The sequence below is a fragment of the Ambystoma mexicanum genome, chromosome 2q, assembly GCF_040938575.1.
Source record: "Ambystoma mexicanum isolate Mex_15411 chromosome 2q, UKY_AmexF1_1, whole genome shotgun sequence".
Taxonomy (NCBI): Eukaryota; Metazoa; Chordata; class Amphibia; order Caudata; family Ambystomatidae; genus Ambystoma; species Ambystoma mexicanum.
The window spans coordinates 1,449,600,055-1,449,623,880 of record NC_090924.1 but is presented as its reverse complement, the minus strand read 5'-3'; the positions used below and the strand labels follow the sequence as shown (position 1 = coordinate 1,449,623,880).

The following is a 23,826-nucleotide window of genomic DNA, read 5'->3' as shown; positions in this document are numbered from 1 at the left end:
TAAGAGATTGTTCTGAGTTTTGCTAGGTACTCACGCTATATTCTTGAATTAAATGGGCCTCATCACGGATCTGGTCAGGTTTTAGACTGGACTCTGGTCTGGTCTGGTCTCTGCACTTCACAGTGATCTGGGTCAGCTCTCTCTGCTGGTCTGGTCTGGGTCTCTGAAGGTGGATAGATTGAAGTCTCTATGTTGGCTTTCTGGAGGTTGATGGAGGTAGAGTACGGATTTTCCGGCAGAGCTTCCAGCTGCAGATGGAAATGAATGTCCCTATCTGTCCTGTCTGTCTGCTTTTATGTGTTTTGAGAGTGGGTGTGTGTGTTGGTCATAACTAAACTTGCCCCTCTCACTTGTCATTGGTCCAGCTTTCATTTCTCCCCTGATTGGGGGAGCTAAGTTGTGTCAGAGTGATGTCAGCCATTTATGATCTCTTGAAAAAACTCCCCTGTCATCTGTGCACCCAAATCTATATATGATCAAAATACATATTTCAGAGTTACACAGTTGTTTGAAATTACATATACATGGTGTGGCTGAATTTAGCCATGTCTCTGTCCAAATCTGCTGTTTCTAAGAGCTTGCATTCAGAAATGGCAGATAATTGACTTTTTAACTGATTTTTCAATTTCTGACATTGACCCCATTTTACACACATGTGCGCAGGGAGTATGGACATTAATTGATGAAGTTTCAGATTTTTAACATGCATACATTTAGAGTAATATCCACTTTTCCGCTAAAACCCCCCTGAACATACCACCGGGTCCTACCACGTCTTAAACTGTGGGCAGAAAAATCACAAGAATTATGGTATCATTTATAAACTTTTCACATGTCCGCTCTATGAATGATCCATCTTTTTAAAGTTATGTTCTGGCTCCAAAGGGGTGTGGTTTCCCCCAGCACAAGGTTGAATTTCTGGTTTTTCCAGTTCTGCCAAGCCAGCTTGCTCTCACAGGCAGTGCCCCTCCCCTGTCCTTCAGGAGGAAGCCACTTTTTACGACATCTGTAATAAAACATTTGCCTGAGTCAGGACAGGCTTTGTTCAGAGCTCCTGTATTCTGTGGGGGCTCTCCTTAATTCAATTATCAGAGAGATGGCATATCCTTAGTGTGGCCAGCAAAAGGCAGATAGGCCTGGGAACACAGCTGTGACTCAAGTTTCACTCCTGATGGGGGTAGTTGCCAAGCAAAATCAAGTTCCTTAAGCCAGACTTTCAGCTAACTGTCATGTTTTTTGTTGCTTTTTAAATTAACTTGCAATTTTACACATGCAGCTAGAATGCTGATTCTAAGTGCAAAACTATGACATTTCAACAGTTACAAAGGCATGTGACACCAAACATAGGTCACTCATTTAATCTAAACATTTTCGATTTTAGTGTCTTTAAATCCAGTGCAACTTAAACTGCTGACTCCATAGCAGCTTTGTTATAAGCATTGTTTTGGCCTCTTCATTTCCCAGATTTTGTAGGCACACAACACTCCATTCTACCAAATGTCTGCTGGTGTCCAGTGAGTTTTTAGATGTGTTGCAATGTTTAAAATAGACATTTTGAGCTTGCCTTCAGAGAAACACAGGGTGGTTTTAAAACGCCGGCTTTTGGATAGTGGTGAGTACTGGTACTGCACCCATTTTTGGGATTTAAGAAATGAATTCCCCACAATTTTAGGTTCCTTTTGGCAATCAGTATTGCCATTCCCAATGGTTTCAGGCTACTGTGTGGGTAGTCCAATGGTGGTTTTAGGCAGTGCCCTTCTGTGCCCATAACATCGGCAAAAATGGGTGGCAGCCTATTCTTCATGCATTTCCCTGGGCATTTTCTGGGAAACTCTGGCCATCATGATGTTTTCCATATCAATACTGCACAGTTTTGAGGTAGGGCTCGAATGCATGGGTAAATACATCCCACAGGACCGACATGTTTCTAAACCCCAACGCGGTTTCCAGGTCTGTAATTCCCACAAACTCCTCCTTCTTTAGAACTTGCCCCACTCTCTCTAAACCTGCTCCGAACCAGTCTTGGTAGCTAGCATGTTCTGGTATGGCATCCCATATGGGCAGATCACGTATGTGACTCAGCGGGGAGGGCCAGGTTGTGACTCCCTCCATCTCCTTCCTGTCCTTCCACAGCCTGAGTAGTGGCTCTAATATTTTATATGAGTAGATTCCTTTCGGTATTGCCTTCTTCAGTGCCCATAGCCACTCCCCCAGGGTAACCGGGCGAAATCTGTGGTTCTCCATCCCTACCCATTGTTTATCCTTCTCCCCCCGTAAGTGGGTGACCAGGGCCCTAAACTGGGCTGCCCTGTAATACTTCCTCATTTCCGGAACTCCCACCACTCCCTTTTCTTTCGGCTGAATCAGAAGTTTGTAGGCAACCCTCTGTCGTCCACCCTGCCACAGAAATCGAAGTTTTTTTTTTGTTCAATTCCTAGTGTATCCCTGGTAATTCTATCGGGAGTGCTTGATATAAATATAGTATTCGAGGAAGAATCACCATTTTAAGCACGTTCAGTTGCCCCAGCCAGGGCATACGTTTCTCCCACTTCTCCATTTCACCTGTTAGTCTATGCAGGAGTGGGGGGAAGTTACATTCATAAATCCTCTCCAACCTCCATGGTATGAGCACCCCTAGGTACTTTATACAGTACCTTTCAATCGGTATCCCCAGGGCTGACCATCTAAGCAGTTGCTCCGGTGTTCCCGCACCCAGTGGGAGGAGAGTCGATTTGTTGATATTTATCTTGTAGCCCGACACTTTCACGTAGTCCCTTATAACCCAAAGCGCTCTTTGTATCGAATCTCCCATATCCGAGAGGTACATAAGGATGTCATCCACATACATACTAATTTTATACATTTCTCGCCCACCTGCTATACCTCTTATCCCGCTATCTCATCTTATCTTCTCTCCTAGAGGTTCCATGGCCAGGGCAAACAAGAGGGGCGAGAGGGGACAACCCTGCCTTAGGGCCCCTTGTCCAGGGGAATTCCCGTGATGTGACACCCTTAATCATTACCCTAGCTGTCGGGTCCGTATAGACCGCCCTGATGGCTCTCCACATCCGCTTCCCAACCCTGATCTTCCGCAGCACCCCGAAGAGAAAGGTCCATTCCACTCTATCGAATGCCTTTTCGGCATCTAGACTGAGGAGCGCTTGTTCCCCCGCATACTCCCCCAGATGCTCAATTAGGTCTATGGTCTTCCTAATCGCATTCGGTCCCTGCCTTCCCGCTATGAACCCCATTTAGTCCGGGTGTATTATGTATGGTAACTTCTCTTCGCCAGAATGCGGGTGAAAATCTTTTCATCCACATTCAGGAGGGAGATTGGACGGTCTGAAGAGCTCTGGGATCGGTCTGCCCCTCCTTCGGGATGACGGAAATCAGGGCTTTACCAAACGAATCAGGAGCCTTTCCCGTCTCTAAGATATAGTTATATAATTTAACCAAATGTTTTGAAAGGGTTCCAGAGTATTTCTTGTAGAACCCTATTGTATATCCATCCTCACCTGGGGATTTCCCATTCGGGAGACGGGATATTGCATCCTGAACCTCCTCCTCTGTAATGGGGCTCTCTAAATGTTCTGTCTCCAGAGGCGTGAGTTTATTCATATCCATATCGCTCAAGTACCTCTTGCCCTCCACCAGCCCTTCTCCTACCTCAGTGGAATATAGCTTTTTCATAGTATCGAGCAAAACCCTCTGCTATAGTTTTCGGTGTATGCCTCTCTCCCTCTCCCGGTGTAGACCCCTCTAGTTTAGTGACCCACCTCTCCCCCTTCTGGGCACGGAATCTGGCCGCTAGGAGTGCATCAGCCTTATCCCCCTTCTCATAGTATTTTTGTTTCGGATACCTCAGATTCCATAATGTTGCACCCATGTCCAGGGCCCTCAGCTCCTCCCTTTTAGCCAGCACCTTCTCCCTAAGGTCCACCATGTCGCCCGACCCGGTATGCAACTTTCTCCCCATCAGCTATTTCCTTCCGGAGCTTCCCCTCCACCAGTCCCCTCTCCCTCTTCTTCCTCGCCCCCTCTCCAATCAGTATGCCTCGCCAGGTCGCCTTCCCTGCATCCCATACCGTATCTACACTAACTTCCCCTGTGTCATTCAATTCAAAATATTCCACTATACCCTCTGCAAGAGAGTCAGAGAAAAGGGGGTCATACCAAAGCAAGTCATTGCACCTCCACATGCCCCTTGGCCTGTATAGACCGGTAATTTCGAGGGCGCACCACACCATATCATGGTCCGACCAAGCTACTGGCCTTATTGTACTTTCAATCATCCTCGGGCTCTGTTCCCTATTGAGAAGGATATAATCAGTTCTCGTATATGTTTTGTGCGGGGGAGAGTAGAACGTGTACCTCTCCTCCCTTGGGTGTTTGTGCCGCCACACATCAATCAGTGCATTCTGTTCCATCGCTTCTCCCAGGGGGTCCCATCTGTCTTCTCCTTTATCTCCGCTTCCCTCTCTCGTTTTCCTATCCCATGTCTCATTTACCCAGGCGTTGAAGTCTCCCCCAATAATGTATAGGTCTTCCTCCCGCTCATGTACCATATCGAGTGCCTCCCTTATGAATTTGTCCTGTCCCTAATTGGGTGTGTATATAGCTGCTAGCAACATCCTCGCCGCGTCCAGCGTTCCCTCCACTATCAGCAGTCTACCCTCCAGCAGAGGAGTAGCCCTACACTCTTGGATCCAACAATTCTTGTGGAGGAGTGTTAGGGAGAATTCTCTTAAAAAGGCTAATTTCCCTTACCTATAGAGTCCCTCAGCAGCTTTGCTGGATTTGAAGGGTTTATTTTTTTCTCCTGCTAAGAGTGAGACTCTTTTTCCCACTCTTAGGCATGTTGTGTGTTTGAGGCTATCTTTGTGCTTATGATCTATGGGGTTTTTCTCACCCTCATAGGTATCATCTTATTAGCACCCTCAGGGCAGTAACACAGGGATGGCATAGTGACCCCCAAACATAGACTCCGTTCCCTGGGACTGACTACTGTCTCCCAGGGCCTGAAAAGCTACCATTGACTTTACTAGTCAAATCTTATGAACAGAACCAGTACAAACCATCTTATATGGAAGTACTGAAGGGGTTAATAATGTATCCCATGTCTGATTGGTAGGGGACGATGCCTCGTCCCCCTTTTATCAAAGTATGGCTGGTGGCAGTGGTTCTACCACTTCATTTTACCGCAAATAGTTTCCTATTGGATTTTCCCGTTGTTCAAGGCGATTCTTTTAAATAGTAGCCTTGAACCTACCCCCGGTTTATTTAATTATTATTTATTCTCTGGTTGGGTATTATTGCCATATCTTTGTTAAAACTTCTTTCTCGCGTATTCCTCTGTAACTTCGACCAAGGTCGGGCCTCCTTTGTTCGTCCTTTTAGTGGGCTTCTGCACAGAAGCCCTCCTTTCGGCGCCAGTAAGTCTGGGGTAGACGGGTTGTGTGGGAGGGGGAATAGGCACCCTGGACAGGGATGTCTGAGCAACCCAAGTCGCTCTCTGCCCGGATAGGCTATGGGGTTATCCCACCAGGATAACCAATCCGCTGTGTGAGTGACAGCTAGGCTGTATGAATGGGTTTTTTTCTGCATAAAAGCATAAAAGCAGGGATCTGAGGACTGGAGGACAAGACATCGCCACTGGACCTAAGAAACCCGAAGAGGAGAGAAGCCAAAGACATCTGCAATGTCTGAACCACCGGTGAAGCTCTGCTGCAGATCCTCACCACTTTTCTCCAATGACAAGAGAAGATCTTCACCTGCAAGAGCCTTCTTCCCTTGAGCTGGTGGGGCCAACCAGTTCACCAATCGCCTTCCAGGACCCGCCTTGGTCGAATCGCCAGTGGCAAGCACTCGGAGACTGGATAGCCAGGCACCCGTCCACCACGACCACGATTTAAAGGAGCATGCCTTTTATTCCATTTTGGCATCACCTCGGCTGGCTTCTTCCCTGGGCAGTGCAGTGACTCGAACCTTCCTCCACGACGAGAGCCTCTCTTCCTCTGCTGGATCTCCCGAACTGCAGGAACTGCAGGAACTGCCAGGAAATACCGCCGCCGCATGAGCCTCTTCCACTTTTAAGGTACATTGTTCCGCCAGGCCTGCCGTTTCGGTGGGTACGGCTAAAGGAGTTTTAAATCCTTTACTTACCTTCTGGGCTGGCCGTCCCTATCGTCTAACATTGTCTTTTTACCTTCTGCACCCTCCTTTTGAAACCGTTAAACAAAGACTTGACTGCAGCTACTACCGTTTGATCCTGGGCACTTTGCCTTGCACCACTGACTCTGGCACATGCCTATTGACTCTGGCTAAATCTGTTACCACTGCCTTCTCTAGATTGCTTTCCATCAAGAAATGTGTTGGTGCACCTAAACTCTTATAACCACCTTTCCTTCCCCTTTATATATTGTTGAAGTGCCATTTTGCTTGGTTTTCACCAGTATTGCTTATGCTAAAGTACTATCTTGCCTAACTTGTTCACAATCCAATTGGGAAGTGTTTCTGGTGTGTTTAGGAGTCCAACCCTGTATAACTTGACCTTTCCCTCCCTCTGAAGAAATTGTTAGAGTGCCATTTCTGCTTGGTTTACACTGTGCCATTTTGCTCAGGTTTCACTCTTGCTCAAACTTGTCTACAATTTAAATAGGGAGTTGCGTATACTTTTCTTCACTGTTTTAACTTGCTTTAATGATTGTGATTTGTGTGTTGAGTTAAGAAGTGTGTAAAATATATATTTTTTGATACAAAGCTTTGGTCAGTGTTTCCTTGTCCCATAGTACTGTAGTCCTATTGTGTACACCCTGAATACTGTTAATCTCCCTCTTGAGATAAGTCTGGCTGCTCAGCCACAGCTACCAACTAAATCTGTGTGGGACAGACTGATACTAAAGGGGATTTATTGCATATACCTGTAGTCTTAATCTTCTGTAGTGCTCCCTAAGGGAACTGCATAGGATTCTGCCTAAAGAGGAGAATTCCCAACCCTCCTTTTTTCACAGGTCCTGAGGCCCAGTAAACTTTTCCCACTCCTCCTCCTTTTAGCTCTTGCTCTTCCCCCCCTGCACTAATCTCGTCTCCGCCATGAACAAAATATCCAGTGAGGCTTTTTTAAACTCTCTAATGATCAGTGACCGCTTGGCCGGTGAGTTCATCCCTTTTACATTTAGGGTGCCCACCCTTAGGCCCCTCTCGACTCCATTATCCTCCATACCAGACTTCTTTCTTTCCCTCTACCATGTCACTACGGAGGGTTGGAGTCGCCTCTGGGCTCTGATCTTGTCCTTCTGGAGGGCTATGCTCCATGTTCTGCAAATCTTCCCCTTTGGTGCCGGTTACCCCTTTGAACTGAATGTTAAACCGTTTAACTGTTCCAAAACTAAGACTCCAACGTGGAGACATGAATAATGAAGTGTGAGACACCCCTTCTCTCACAAGGGGCCACTATGGGGAGATTGGAATGGCCTCCCCCCAGAAAGCATTTAATGTTTATTAGGGCATTTACCCGCCTTCTGCTAATGAGTACTTATTGCCTTCGACCTTCTTGTATTACCTGACCCGGAACGTCCACGGCCTGCTTTCGTCTCATTTCTTCAAGTCTTGCCTGCTCATATCAAACCCGGAACGGCCACGGACTGCATTCGCCTAATTCCTTAAATTTTACCTGCTCAATTCAGACCCAGAACGGCCACGGACTGCATTCGTCTAATCCCTTATGTCTTACCTGTTCTTATCAGACCCGGAACGGCCACGGACTGCATTAGTCTAATCTCTCAAGTATTACCTGCTCATCGTCGAACTCGCAACACCCACGGACTGCCTACGCCTCATTCTTCAAGTCTTACCCGTTCATTGTCACATCCAGAACTTCCACGGACTGCATACACTTCACTCCTCAAGTCTTACCTGTGTAATATCTTCGCTCTGGAACCTTTCCAAGACACTACTGAACATAGAACGCTCGCGCATCGGCACAAGGATCAAAGGACATTGGCGCATCAGTGCAAGGATCAAAGGACATCAGCGCAACAGCGCCTGGATCAATAAACTCCTTAGGCGTCCTTGTGCCGGCAGGTATAGGAAAACAAGACATTGTGTTTCCAGGACTGCCACTCCCTTCTCATCTCTTCTGCAACATCCATCCAGGTCACTCATTTGGTAAGCACAAAAACTATTTGGTTCTTACTTTCTTCTTGCTATTTCGTACTCCTGGTAATAGTTACTTTTCTCGTTTTCAGGGTACTCACCAATCTAACTTGGAACTATTCAGTCCCAGTCTGATTTTCTTGCTTGTGAGTATCTGTTCAGCATCTTGCTCTGGAGAATCCATTGCCTTAAACCACATGTTAATATCTGGTAAATTTTTCTTGCAGCCAGCTGTTGGAGTACCAGGGTGTACCATATTTTCGGGCAATACTCGCCTCAATCTGTCCTTATGTATGCCTGAGGGGTATATTGTCAGAAAGACTAAATTGCATCATGACGTGTCAAGCCACAACTACCAGGGTTAGTTCGTGTGCTCTAACATATTCAGAAGCCTTAATAAAATGGAAGAGGCCACTGATCATTTGGCGGCTCTATCCAATGTGGTGGCTGACCTCAGGGCGGACATGACAGCCGCACATGATGCAACTCAATGTCGTATTTATGCATGCTGGCTTGCAGTCAGGGGCTGGAGCATCTAGTCCTGGAGTGGATTCGACTTCAGGAAGGGCTCAATCAAGAACTGAGTCAAGGCCAGTCTACATGGCAACCCAGTTTTCATTGGCCTCTTCAGAAAGGTAACTAGGGGATCCTAAGACCTTTCAAACGTTCATTAATCAGTGCTGTTTACATTTCTTGTATAGGCCTGCCTCCTTTCCGGATGCTCCTACTAAGGCAGCGTTTGTCCTGTCTAACATTTGGGGTACTGCTGCAGTGTGGACCAATCCCCTGTTAGAACAGAGTAGCCCATTACGGTATGATTGTGAGGCTCTGATTACGGCTATGACTCATGTTTTTGATACCAGATATAAATCACAGGCAACAGACCTGGAATTGCTTTCTTTACAACAGAAAGACAAATCCTTCTTGGAGTACTTGGCTAAATTTAACCAGCTAGTTGCAGAAACAGATTGGCCTGACGAAAAGACATCTGATTTGTTTTATAAAGGCCTTTTGGAACACTTAAAAGATGTTTTAGCAACAGTACATGTGGTTCCTAGTGGTTTCCCAGAACTGGTTCACCTTGTGTTGCAAATGGATGCACGTAAGGCTGAACGAAAGGGTGAACAAAGAACCACCCTAATCGTTCCGACGGCGGTAACTCCAGTTTCAACCTCCAAACCAATGCAGATTGGTGCCATTCGAGGTCCACTTACTCCTTCAGAAAGAGAGTTTTGAAGGGTTAATCATCTATGCTTTTATTGTGGTTTGTCAGGACACTTTTTGAAACTTTGTCCCAAGAAACCTAAGAAGGCGGGAAACGCCAAAGCTCAACAATAGACGGGGTACCTTTGTCGAGTCAAGTGGTCATGGACCCCAGATCCTCGGTTCCGTTTTCAGTCTTGGCTACCTTGTCTTTTACCCCTGAGACAATCTGGTCTGTTGAACCCATGCTTGATTCAGGTGCAACTGGAAATTAGGTGGATGCACAATTTGTATGTGATCATTCCATTCCATTGGTTCCAAAGAAGACACCAGAATTAGTTAATGGTGACAGAACAAACCATTGACCTTGTGTTATCAATTGGTGACAGTCATTCAGAGATCATCATTTCGATGTCATATCAGCTCCTCAACTTAAGCTGATTCTGGGGTTGCCATGGTTAATGAAACCCAACCGTTCCATCGATTGGATGTCACGCTCAGTTAAGTTTACCTCGGACCAATGTCAGAAGTCTTGTCAGGCAGCTATGGTTGAATTTGGAAATCCTAGTTCCATGCTCCTGGATTCAGCCTGTACGATTGGGGCAATCACTACAGCGCTCCTTCCGAAAGAATATGATTCTTTTAAAGACGTGTTTGATAAGAAGGCGGCAGAAAGACTACCTCTGCATCGTCCTTATGATTGCCCGATTTAACTACTGGCAGAGGCCCGTATTCCTTCTGGAAGAATCTATCCGCTTATGCAAAAGGAGGATGAAGTGCTAAGAGTACTTAGATCAAGCACTCCGGACGGGGTTCATTCGTCCCTCCAGGTTTCCAGCAGTGTCACCGCTTTTCTTTGGAACTAAGAAAGAGGGAGACTTACGCCCCTGTATAGATTATACAGAATTGAACGCAGTTACAGTTCAGAGATCGGTATCCGATTCCTCTGATATCTGTTTTGTTGGATCAACTAGGTTCTTCCAAGTTTTTTTTACCAAACTTTACTTAAGGGGGCGCTTATAATCTGGTGAGAATCAGAGAAGGTGATGAATGGAAAACAGCTTTCAAGACTAAGTATGGTCTATTCGAGTACTTGGTTATGCCGTTCGGCCTTTGTAATGCCCCAGCTACATTCCAGTATTTCATCAACGATGCGTTCAAGGACTTACTGGATCAGTTCATGGTTGTCTATCTTGATGACATTCTCATTTATTCCTCTACCTACAAGGAACACATCCAACATGTCTCCACCATTTTACAGAGATTGCGTGAAAACAGCCTCTATGCCAAATTGGAGAAGTGTGTCTTTCATGCTGACCAGGTGGAATTCTTAGGTTACGATATCACCAGTGAGGGGGTTAAGATGAGCAACAATAAGGTTAAAGCGATCTTGGACTGGCCTGTCCCAAACAATGTAACCTTCAGTCCTTTTAAGGTTTGCAAATTTCTACAGGCGGTTCATACACTCCTTTTCAGCTATCGCAGCCCCCTTGACTGCATTAACCAGTTCCAAAACTCGCTTTGTGTGGTCTGATCAAGCCCTGGAAGCCTTTGAAACACTGAAGTCCACGTTCACCTCAGCCCAGGTCCTACAGCATCCAGATCAAAAACGTCCATTTATTGTTGAGGCTGATGCCTCGGATATGGCTGTGGGGGCTATTCTGTCCCAGAGGTGTGAAGACTCTGGTCTTCTCCATCCTGTGGCTTATCATTCCTGGAAACTTAGTAAGTACGAGATGAATTACACTATTACTGAACGTGAACTCCTGGCAATATGTGATGCGTTCCTGGTTTGGAGACACCATCTATTGGGTACTATTGCACCCGTACAGGTATTCACCGACCACCGCAATCTTCTTGCTCTTAAATCAGTACACTGTACCACCGCTCGCCATGCACGGTGGCATGAATTCTTTTCAATGTACGACTTCCAGATAACCTAACGTCCCGGCAAGCTGCATTCTAAGGCAGATGCTTTATCGAGATTAAATGAACGTGGTCAGACACCTCTCCGGGAAGGTACTGTGTTACAACCATCGTTTGTCATTTGTTCCTGTACCATTGATTCTTCTTTGAAGGGAATGATTCAATCCTGGTTGGCGACTGGTCCTCCTGAACTCCATGACCATGATATGGAAGTCGTCAATTCCATGCCTTATATACACGGACGGTTGTATCTCCCTACTTCAGAAACACGTGTGTTGGCCCTTCAGTGGTGTCATGATGCGTTAATGGCTGCACATCCAGGGAGACGCAAGACGCTTGAACTGTTAAAACGGTGGGCGTTCTGGCCTACAATGGTTAAAGATGTTCAGATTACATCAAACATTGTGCTATTTGTGCTCAGTGTAAAGGTACAGTGTCCAAACCGATGGGATTGCTTCATCCTAAGCCCGTTCCTAAGAAACCCTGGCTAATGATCTCAATGGACTTTGTGGTCGAATTACCTCATGTCAGAGGATGTGATACCATATGGGTGGTCATTGACTACTTTTCAAAAATGGCCTTGTTTGTACCCTGCCAGAGCATACCTTCTGTTCCAGTCCTAGCAGAATTGTTCTTGCAGAATGTGTTTCGTCGTTTCGGGCTACCTGAGATCATCATGACAGATCGTGGAGTTTACCTCCCGTTTCTGGCGCCATCTAGTCACTGCCTTGGGTATAGGTGGATGTTATTCCACGGCCTATCATCCTGAAACAGATGGGCAAACAGAAAGGGCAAATGCCACTATGGAACAGTTTGTATGTTGTCTAATTGCTCAGCATCAAGAGTCATGGTTAAATATTTTGGGGGCGGCAGAATATGCGTTCAATAATTCAGTCCATTCGTCTACAGGTACTTCTCCATTCTTTGCCCTTTACGGCCACAATCCTAGGCCGATTCCTGAGGATGTAATACCTACCACTGGCAACCCGGCAGCTCAGGCTTGCATAGGTGACTTCGTTTCCCTGAGGGAATCGGTCCTTGACCATTTGGAGGTCGCACAACAGCAAGCTAAACACTATGCTGACAAACATCGGAGACCTGCTCCCGATTATCAACCAGGAATGCTGGTCTTGTTGGCTTCCAAGAACCTCCATGTGCCTGGCTGTAGATGTTTGATACCTCGTTTTGTGGGGCATTTCCTGATTACGGAAGTGATCAACCCTTTGGTGGTTCGCTTAGATTTGCCTTCCCAATGGAAGATACATCCAGTCATTCATGTTTCTCTTCTGAGACCATGTCCCGCAGGTACTCGCCTCTCCTCTCGTCCGGCGCCAGTGATTGTCGAGGGTGTGGAGGAGTACGTAGTCTCGGCTATTCTGGTTACTAAGATGGTACGTGAGGTTTGTCATTTCCTCATTGATTGGGAAGGGTACGGTCCGGAAGAGCGTACATGGGAACCCAAGTCGAATGTACATGTTTTTGTCTGCTCGCTCCAGGGATGCATCTTTGGGGGAGGAAACTGTCAGAGTTCCATTGGATGCCTCTTTGGATAATCCTAATTTGAGCTCGCACAAGAACAAACTGTCTAGAAGCCCCAGTGGAGCAAACGATCTTCGTTCCAAATCAAGGTTGTCTGTAAAGCCTTGAAGCCGTGGTATGTCGTTTCTTGCGCGACCTTTCACAGAACGCTATCGGTTGCCATGGAAACACTGGCGGCCGTTGTATTTGCCTAGGTACTCAGGCCTACGGCGCCGTCATGTGCGTACAGTCAGCTGACTTGTGCGTGAGGTCAGCTGACCTGTATTTAAGCCTCGCCCCTCTGCATGGCGGTGCGTCTGAATTTGTCATTTTTCAAAGCTACGAACCTTGTACCTTGTCCTCTTGACTCATTGAACCCCTGACCTGCCTTGTGACCTTCCTTGCTTCCTTCTTGTTATTGTCTTCGACCTTCTTGTATTACCTGACCCGGAATGTCCACGGCCTGATTTCGTCTCATTATTCAAGTCTTTACCTGCTCATCGTCGATCTCGGAACTCCCACGGACTGCCTACGCCTCATTCTTCCGTTCATTGTCACATCCGGAACTTCCACGGACTGCATACACTTCACTCCTCAAGTCTTACCTGTGTAATATCTTCACTCTGGAACTTTTCAAAGACACTACTGAACATAGAACACTCCCGTATCGGCGCAAGGATCAAAGCACATCAGCGCAACGGTGCCTGGATCAATAAACTCCTTCGGTGTCCTCATGCTGGTGGGTATAGGAAAACAAGACATGGGCCTCATCTCAAGGTTGGCGCTAAAAATCTGGCCGTACTGGCATGGCGGTAATAACATGTCCGGCTTGGCACCAACGCGCAAATAGCGGACAATCAATAGTGCGCGAGCGCGTATATCCCTGCATGCCGGTAATGGCCGTACCGGCATACCGGTAACGACCCCCAAACTCCCAGACAGCGGCATCGACCAATACGCACAGAACGGCTCTGACCTCGGCAACCCCTAAATACTGTAACCGTTATTAACATAGTGCAAATAACGGGTGCGTTAATACCGGACCCGGAAGTAACGTCATCGTGCCGGAACGGGAAATGTCATGGCGGCCATCTTTAAAAACACAATCCATTGCCATCCTCCACAGGACCCTCTACACCCCAACTCCCAGGCCACCACGGACAACATGTTGAAGACCACCCGGAGAGGCACGGCCCGCCTGCGCAAACCACGTTTTATGGACGATGAGCTGAACATGTTGGCCGACACCCTTGTGGCAAATGCTGAAGTGGTGTTCTGCAACGACCTCAGGCGTCCAGCCCAGCTCAAGAAAAAGGCCATCTGGGAAGAAGCTGCCCAGAAAGTAAGTGCAGTCGGCACCACCGCACGCACAATGTGTGATTGCAAAAAATGTTGGGATGACCTCAGGCTGAGAGTCCGGCACATATTGTCGGCTAATCGGAGCCAGGGGCTGGCAACAGGAGGAGGACCACACTCCCCACTGAAATTGGCCAGATGGGAGGAGACCTGCAGCTCCACCATAGACGTGGAGTCTATCGAAGGAGTCGGTGAAGCAGAGTTTGGCGTGCCAACATCTGCAGATGAAGGTGAGTGTCCCTACTGAAACAGTGAAAATAATCAAAATCATCCTCCCCCAAACGTGGCTGCTACACCAGCCAACAAATGGGCCATCATGCACACCTACACATATCCATGTACACATTCTGGGTCTACCACTATCCCAATGCATGTTGCGGTCATACACGAATACACACACAAGACACATTTTATGGGCATGTGCCACCCAGGACGACCCTCCCAAAACACATCAATGTCCAACTGCACCCAACAATGCGTACATGTGGACACGACTACGCTATCAAAATCCACTCTTCAACATTGCATGTACACAGTCCCCTACAAAGCCACGAATGCAACTGATCAGATGGTGCCACATGACCAATGACTAATGCATGCACAATGCAAGCAGAACAATCACTGATGTCCTGCCACTCTCTGTCCCCAACAGGTACGGATGCTGACAGTGACGAAGTGCAAGGGAGTGCACAATGCACAACACCAGCCAAACGGCCTAGGAGGCAATCTGATGGAACAGGTCCATCAACCTCAAGTGGACCAAGGATGGGCCAAGCGGGAAGCGGGCCAAGAACCGGTGCAAAATCAGCACCACAGACGAGCACACAGGACGAGCTGACACCTGCACCTGCATCCATTGTCACACCATCCACACTGTATGAGGACACAGCAGGCATGGAGGAAGGCACACATTCTGCTGCTGCCAGCAAAATTGGTGAGATGGCTGCATCGGCAGATCATAGCGTGGATGAGGTAGCTGAGCCGGACAATGAGGGTGATGCAGGACTTGTCCACTCAGACACTGTAGTGCACACACCAAGCCCACTGGCCACCCTGCAGGACACACCTCGGCAGGACTCATCCGACCAGGGCAGCCATGGAGAGTGGTCTCCGGCCACGCACAGCCCCATTATACATGATGTGCCACCACATCACCCACCGAACACAACCCACACTGCCATACAGGACCTAGAGGATGGAGGCCAGTACCTTGACGAAGGGGTGACAACACGCCGTGTCATCCAGGACAGCACTGCGGCCGTAATCAAGGCCATTAACTCAAGTGCACAGCAAGTGCGTGATGGCTTCAATGCCTTGGGTCAGATCCTGACCAGGATTGCTGACAACATGGCCCAACAGCAAATCCTGCCCCAGGGATCACAACCATCTGGGTCATCTGCATCATCCACGCCAGCGAGTTCGAGGCAGACCAGCCCCTTGCGCAGGTCCCTGCGGAGTTCCTGCTGCGCAGAGAACCAACCCCTACCTCCAAAGGGGGCTCAACAGTAGCTGGGCCACCCCGCAGATTCACATTGCCTATTCATCCAGACACATGCCGTGCCATAGTTGACTTTGGGTGTTAGGTGGTGGGGTGGTGGTGGGCGTAGTGTGTAGTTCTGCGGTGTTTGGGGGCTTGGGAGTAGGGTGGGGGGAGGTGGGGGTGTGGATTGTTGAATCACGTTGTACTCATTTCTTCACTAATACACCAGTTGTGTAGCAAACATCAAATGAGTGGACATTGATGATTATTTGTATGTCAATTTATTGCCTCATGGTGATTCGTGTACATGTGCCCACACAACCAGTGCCCACTGTTCACAACCCATGGCACCCACTGCATCAAAATACATCAGAATGATTGGTCTATGACCATTTGACGCACTGCGCGACCCTCACGTGTTTCGCGTCCTGGCCTATGTCCTACGTCTCCTCCTTCCTCTCCTTCTACGTCACCAGGTGGTTGCAGCTCCATGTCAGGTGGCAGGGGTATGTTCTGCCGAATGCACATGTTATGCAGCATTGTACATGCCGTGATGATCTTGCCCACCTTCTCAGGCCCGTATATGAGTGCCACTCCCGACCTGCTGATGCAGCGGAACCGTGCCTTCAAAAGGCCAAACGTCTGCTCAATGACCACACGTCTACGTGCACAATTGAAGTCCTCCTCGTGCTTGTTCTGCGGGTTCCTGACAGGGGTGAGTAGCCACGGCTTCAGGGGGTATCCAGCATCACCTACATTGGAGCAGAAGGAGGTATGTGTGAGGAAGAGACTCAGTTGACGGGTATGCTCAGCCTGTACATCATTCAAGTTCAAATGCACAATTCCGCCATTTGCAGCCACATCCACATGAATGTCAGCCCTGCACAGTGCATGCCAATCCATAGAAGGAGCCTTGTGTGACAAATACGTTCCAGGGTCCTAGTCTATGGAAACACCAGGCCACCCAATGTATGTCTTGGCTGGGTGCATTTTGCATGCATATGTGAGGGCTGTGTGTTGGGGTGTGACTTGAGTAACTTCCATTCACCCAGTCCATCTGACCCCATGGCCCAGAGGACATTCCCCTTGCATATACATGAACCCCCCCCAATCCATCTGACCCCATGGTCCAGAGGACATTCCCCTTGCATATGCATGAACCCCCCTCCCGCAATCCATCTGACCCCATGGCCCCGGGGGCAGACTCACCAAACAGCCAGCCATTTCGTATGATGTCCCCTTCCATGTAGCGGGGTAGTGAGGAGTTCCGCAGCACCATGGCATCATGCGTGGATCCTGGGTATCTGTCACAGCAATGTGTTATGATGTGGCTGGCATCACACACCATCTGTACATTGATTGAATGGTATAGCTTCCGATTGCGATACACCGCCTCCACAGCATGTGGGACTACCAACTCTACATGGGTACAGTCGAGTGCACCAATTACATTGGGCATGCCTGCCAGTGCATGGAATGCTATTTTGGTGGCATTTGCCTCCTGTGGTGATCATGGTAGGGAAATGTGGGCACTTGCATGCTTCAGTAGTGCATCCAGCACTTGCTTTAACACAACAGAGAAGCATGATTGCGACGTGCCATGCATTTGGCCCACTGTGTGTTGGTAAGTGCCAGTGGCCAGGAAGTGGAGCACTGATGCCACCTTCAGCAGAGGGGGGATGGCTGTGCAGATGTTGATTAGGCTGACCAAGTCATCCTGTATTAATTGTACTGTTTGTGATGGTGTCCCTGTCCAGCCGGTACAGGGTGTGTATCTGTGCTGGGGTTAAATCAAATGGATTGGCCCTTATACGCTGAATTGATTGCTGTCTGCGGGGAACAACTACCTGCACTGGTGGAATTTGCTGGGCCTGTCTCACTCTCCTTCTCCTCCTGCGTCTCCTTTGTGTTGCCTGTTGTACTGCCTGCTCAAGGAGTAGCAGTGCAGGCATGTCCTCCAGCCCCAGTATGGCAAGTGCAAGTGGCAGCATTTTGGCTTGGAAAGGGGTGTGGTGTGTGAGTGTGCTCCTTTTGTGCTGTCCCTGACCCCATTGCCTCCACCTGTGCTGATTGTGTGAACATGTGTCTCTTGGTTACACAGCAGTTTGCTGTTTAAGGGTGGTCCGCGATGCCGGTATTGCCGGCATCCATTGTGGCCCTTCTTACCGGCTTCTCAATGCCGGTATGTACATGTCCGTGCGACTCGTGGTGTTCCCCTTCTTTGCGGGATCCCGGTATTTAGGCCTCCCCATATGCGCGTGCACGCGTGCACGCATGCCGGTACGGTGGTGCAGGGCCATAGCGGGTCCTTCAAGATGCCGGAGTAAAGTTAAAGAGGTCCTGGTATATAGAGACCTTGGAGCCCCCAAATTCAATTTCCTGTTGCTGCTTTGCTCTGTTCAGGACTTTTTGTCTGTCTTTATAGCTTAATAATCTGGCCACAATGGAGCAGGGGCCATTCCCATATGGTTTTCCGCCCCTGTGGGCTCTCTCCAACTGCACCATCCTGCCCCCTTCTGCTGCAAAGAGCTGATGAATCAATGCCTGTACCTTTTCTTCCACTCGTCTAGGCGTTTCTCTTTCAGTCTCCTTCAGCCCCAGGATTCTAACGTTGTTCCTCCTCTCCCTATTTTCGAGATCGACTTTGAGCCTTATCTCCTCCTCCTGAAGGTCCAACTCTGTCATTCTGGCATCCAGACGCATCTCCACCATGTCGGCGTTGAGTTGATTATGCTCCATTGCTTCGACCTTGCCTTCAACTGCGGTCACTCTTCTCGTAAGGTCAGTTAGCAATGCTTGAATGTCCCCTCTCAGGGCTTTGATCTTAGCCAGGATGTGGCCGATATCTTCCTTGTTCGAGAAATGAGAAAAGTCTGTTCCCGCCGCCATTGTTGTTCACCTCTCCGAGCGCTTGCTCTATTGCTATGGGTGCCGACTTTGGCTCTCACCTCCACACCCTCCCTGCCAGCGTGTTCTCTTATCCTCTCTGCACACGCCCCACACAGGCACTCCGTTGGCTTCTCAGTTACAGGGTTGTTCTGGGTTTTCCCCCCATGTTCTCCTTTCTTGGGTAGCGCACCTACACCAGCGCGCTGTGTTGCCTCTCTCAGGTTCGGAGCTGCAGCCAGTGATGGGTCGCCGTGCAATGAAGCCGAGTGGACTATTTTACCTCAGTCCTCTTATTCCGTTAGGCACTTTCCACATTTGCCGCCCTCTGGGCTGGGCGGTAGAGGGCTGAGTTATTATGTCACCCACTGCGGCATTGTATCACCACCTCAGTTCGCTGCAGTGGTTCCAAGCTTTGACCACCAGTCCTTATCTTAGGCCCCTGCGGCACAGCCCCACTCAGCTCCCAGGCCCGGTCTCTCCACTTCCCCCAGCTCCTCCAGTTTGTTCAGGTGCTCCTTCTCCTCATCAGTAGCGCCCATTTCCTCTGAAGGTCTCCCTCGTGTTCAACTCGGGGCTATCTTCCTGAGACACCCAGACCCCTCTGTCCCTGATCTGCTGGGGCTGCTGGCGGCCTCACACACCATTCAGTGTTCTCCAGCCAAGTTTTGTTTCCCTTCCCTCAGCCCCGCGCTCCTCAGGGACTCGGAGCACCCAAGGGGATCACTCCACCTCCGTTTCGTTCCTTTCGACTTCCCTCTGTCTGCAGCTCCTTGTTCACAGTGGATTATTCGCACACTACGTGTCCCGAACGTCGGACGGTCATCCTCAGTGTCTCTCTGCCATTATTTCCTTAGCACAGTGCGGGCGCTCTGCAAGTCCCTTGGCCTTTTTCCTAGGCCGTTCCCAGTCGCGCTGTCCGCACTGTCCCTAGCAACGAGGGGCCGCCACCTCACTCGGGGCCTCCTGCGGGGCTGTTACACTACCTCAAGCCTCAGCGACACCCGCACGGCGGGAAGGATCCTGCGCCTCGACACACTTTCCCCTTCGGAACACGCACCTGTCTTTCCACTATGCAACGCCGGTGCGGCCCAGAGCACTGCTCCAATCCGTCGTTCCGGGGGACTTGCCCTTTAATTCTGCTGGCACCACAGCGTGCGTGCTGCGGAGCGGCTCAAGCTGTCAGCCGTGGCGGAGCCATCTTCCGGCGCTCTACTACCCTGTCGTCTATGGGTGGGGCGTTCGTTTTGTTCACCGGGGTCTCCGGGCTGGTGTTTCCCTTCTGCGGTTCTGTCCGGGGAACTCCCTCTTCGCTCCCCGAGGGCGCCTTGTTGCTCCACACGTCGTCTCCTACAGAGGCGGCTGATGTGCGTTGAAGCAGCCGCCTCCCCTGGCCCTTCCCTCGTTGGGGAACTTTCCGCAGGCTGGAATTGTTCTCCTCTCTCCAGCCGGTTCACCCAGTCTATCACGGATCAGGTGGGTGTCTTTTTCTGTGGAATTGATGGTTGTAAACGCTCTATCTCATTTCATTAGTGACGGAGGGAGCGGGAGCCGTAACTCAGGCTGCCATCTTGTCCCTCGCCCCCTAGCGGTCTCATTGTCCTTTTTTTTTAAAGTAATTTATTACAAGGTATTTTGCCAGCCAAATGTAGTGGTACTGCCCCTAATATCTGTCTAACCAATTGGCCACTATTACAGGCTCCGACTTCGCTTTCCTTTTCAACTCATGTATTTTTTCCTTAACTTCGATTTTTACTATGTCTGGGTCATGGATATGATTTTTATTTTTTTCAATGTATCCTCAAGTGGTTATTGCTCTTCCTCTACAGTTTATTTTCTTATATTCTATGCATTTCCAGACACCATTTCCTTTCTCCTTTAAATCTTTCCAGATTGTAAATATAACCATTTCGTTTTAACTGTTGTTTTCCTCTGGTAGTCAAAAGGTAAACTGCCTTTTCCATTATGCCGTTTGTCTACTAAATTAAATATGATAATTTTTAGTCAGGTATTCTTGTTCAAATTCCTTTTTTTTAGCACCCTTTTTGTGTCATTTATATTATAAGACCGACCTTCCTTGTTTCTGTTTCAGATTTTTTTTCTTCATTAAATCTCAAACAATTGCATAAATAACATTAATTTCGTCTCTCCACACTTACCTGCTTTCAGCTTATTTCCCGAAACGTAGTTATTTGCTTTCAAGTCCTAATACGCTCCGCAGTACATTGTATGTAATTCTTGCGAGACAACATTGCCCTTCTGAGTTCATTCCTCTAATCTTCTTTTAGCTCCTGTAACACAAAGACTTTTGCTCGGACTTGTACTTTAAACACTGTGGCTTGAAGTGACTTTGTGTTTCACTGATTTTATTAGGGACACAGTCACTGAGACCACAGACGTTCCCGTCAAAGAGCTGGTGAATAGCCGTTACACAGAGAAATCCATTCATGTATTTAAACGTAATTTATCTGAAGTCAGCGCAATCACGGTATCGGAGGTTGCAAGGTAAGGTTCTCATTATCTTTGTTGTTCATCAAAAACCAAATGCCCAATGGGGTATCATGACTAATACAATCTAAACTATGTTCTGATCTCTTATGCAAGCACTTTCAACCAGTTTGCTGCAAATAATGTGTTTATGGCCAAACAGCACCAACCGGTATGGGTAACTCAGTGTGGCAGAATAACCCTCAGATGTCCCACCCTGCTTGTAATGAAGGCCCTAGTCTTTATTGGCACCATCTGCCGACAACTCACATCTTTTATTAATTATATACAGGGAGGACCAATGTTCTTTTGATCACAAAGAAATAATGGGGTAAGAAATCTGGTTTGATGGGAAGCAGTGAGCTGCTTACAATGGGGTGCCATTCTGACCATGTTGTGGAAGGGGAGTACATCGAACAATCACCAGGGACAATACATGCGTGGTCATACAAAGATTAAGGCCAACCGACATTAGACATTTTTAAGTACAGGTAGGCGGTATGGCCAGCTGTGTTAGATATGTGACCATGATGGATGAAGTGCTAGAGTGGAGGTGGTAGAAAGTGAGGGACAGAGGAAGGTTAGAGGTGAGGTCAAAATGTGAGCTTGGTGGCAGATGAGAAGTAGGTTATGAGGCTGACTCAGAGTTGAGGAGGTTAACTTTCAGTCTGGTTTTGAACAAATCGGTGTGGACTGTTCCTCGGATTTCCAGGGGAAGTGAATTCCATGCAAGTGGGGCAATAAGAGAAAATGAGCAGAAGCACAGGGAGTGTGAGGTGCTGCAAGGGTATTCGAGCCAAAGCAGAGATTACAAGAATGCTTGTAGAGTTTCATAGAGGAGGATAGATATGGTGGTGCCATACCGTGGATAGATTTGTGAACCAGATGACGATACTTTAGTCCGGCCCTGTTTTGCATCGTCAGCCATCCAGCCTGGTGACGGTTCGACGAAGTAGGTGTGAAGTGAATGAGTTAAGAGATTCCTGGTTGTGAAGTTAATAAGTTTGCCGAGAGGACAGATAGCATAGTTGGGGAGACTGTTAGGGAGAATTCTCAGAAATGTACTAATTCCTTTCTACCTTAGAGACCCCAGGCTCTTTTGCTGAACGTTGGGACTTTGTACTTTTAATTCTATGTGTTGTCTGTGTTTCTTCTGGTTGTTGGAGTCTGACAAACTCCATAGGCATCTTTTTACATTGTGACACACAGCACCTTCAGTTCAGTGCAGTGGCACAGGGAAGTCTTTCTGATTTTCCAAAGGTTTAAATACCTTCTCTTGGATAAACTACTGTTTCCAAGAGCAGTGAAGTGAAATTGACTTTACTTACATTTGTAACTTTCTAGACCCAGCACACACTATCTTACACTAGGATGCTGGAGGGGTTACTTTGTCCACTTTGTCTAGTTTGTCATGTAACATTTTTGTTAACCTTTCTACGATTAATGGCTGATGGCAGTGGTTTACTTACCGTGGTGTGTCTTTACCACAGGCTGTGTTTGAAGCTGCAGTAAAGCACCCTTGGGTGCTATTTTTGTCAAAATGGCCCAGTCTTTTTTTTCTCCATTTCTCTGTGTAAAGGTCCCTCTTGAGATTTACTCTGCACGCCAAACCAAATTGGGTCCCTTTGTTCGTTTTGTCTTTGGCGGGCTTCATGAGTGAAGCCCGCCTCTGCGTCCAGAGTGTCTGGCAGGGACAGGAAGTGAAGGGGGTGCCCAAAACTCCCTGTGCTTAATCCCCTTTGTTACAGAAATGCACCCAAAGGTGATTGGCTGGCTGGCTGTCCGGCAAGAACATCCACCTTGCTGTTTGACTGATAGCTAGGCTGGAATGAATGGGAGAAACCTGCATAAATGGCGAGGCTTGTTGGCTGGGAAGGCAGAGTCGACCACTGGATAAAGGAATCTGAAGAAGAACTTGGAAGAGACGCCTGCTGCAAATCCTGGACCGCTGGTTTGCCTGGTGAAGCCCTGATGCTGTGTTGAAGCTCCGAATTCGCCTCGGCTAGAGAAGCCCTTTAAGGACGACTTCTCCCTTGGAGTTGGTGGGACCAATCAACTCCAAAGTGAACTCGTCTGGACATCCTCTCGGAGCTGGATGTACTCCCTTGCTACTGCAGGAACCGAAGTGCCAGGGAGAGGAACACCAGATTTGGAGTGCATCACTTTTAAGCTGGCTAAGAGCTCAGGAAGATCCTCTGAATCCCAGGAAGCAGGACTGGCCAAGCCTGAGCCACCTCAACAGAGTGCTGGACCCCAGATGCAAGGAAAGCCCATCTCGGCAGCCAGGAACTGCAGTGGTGCTATTTGCTATAGACACAACGTGCCACTGATTTGAAGATTGCCGGTTGCTGTCACTGACAGTCCCACTGCAGTGCAGGAGTTCCCAGAAGTCATCCCTCTTGTCCCCATGACTGAGGCCCAAGAACGACAGGATCTGCAGAGCTGCACAGGAACAGAAGTCACCTGCCACCTTTTGTCTTCTAACCAAAGGTACTGTACAACTCTAAGAGAACTTACCTCTTGTGTAGCCTTGCTTGTTTTCAGTTGAGACTTGTCTTGGCCTAACAGCCTGTGACCCTACATTGATTCTTATTTTCTACAAAGACCTCTAAAATAGTGTGCAAGACTTTTGCTTACCTTCAAGAAGTGCTTCAGCTCACCTAGACCCTTGCCCAATTGACATTGACCTAGCCTGGCTCCCTGAATGACTCTTCTCTCCTCTGACCTTGTGTTGCACCTATCCTTCCAGGAAAGGGTTAACTTACTCTCTTACTCTGCATTGGGGGGGAGGTTCAAAAGTACTTACCTGCTTCAGA

The 23,826-nt window shown here is 48.2% G+C and overlaps 1 protein-coding gene across 2 annotated transcripts in view; it reads left to right on the top strand.

Annotated features, from left to right (window-relative positions):
- LOC138570260 (zinc finger protein 84-like) overlaps window positions 1-23,826 on the top strand; it is an 80,989-nt gene that overhangs the window by 49,103 nt on the left and 8,060 nt on the right. Inside the window, exon 4 of one of the 2 annotated variants that reach the window (XM_069649025.1) lies at window positions 20,897-21,028. The exons of the other annotated variant lie outside the window; for it this stretch is intronic. The gene's annotated coding sequence lies outside the window, so the exon portion shown is untranslated. The remainder of the gene's footprint in view (window positions 1-20,896; window positions 21,029-23,826) is intronic. 2 annotated transcript variants of the gene reach the window in all.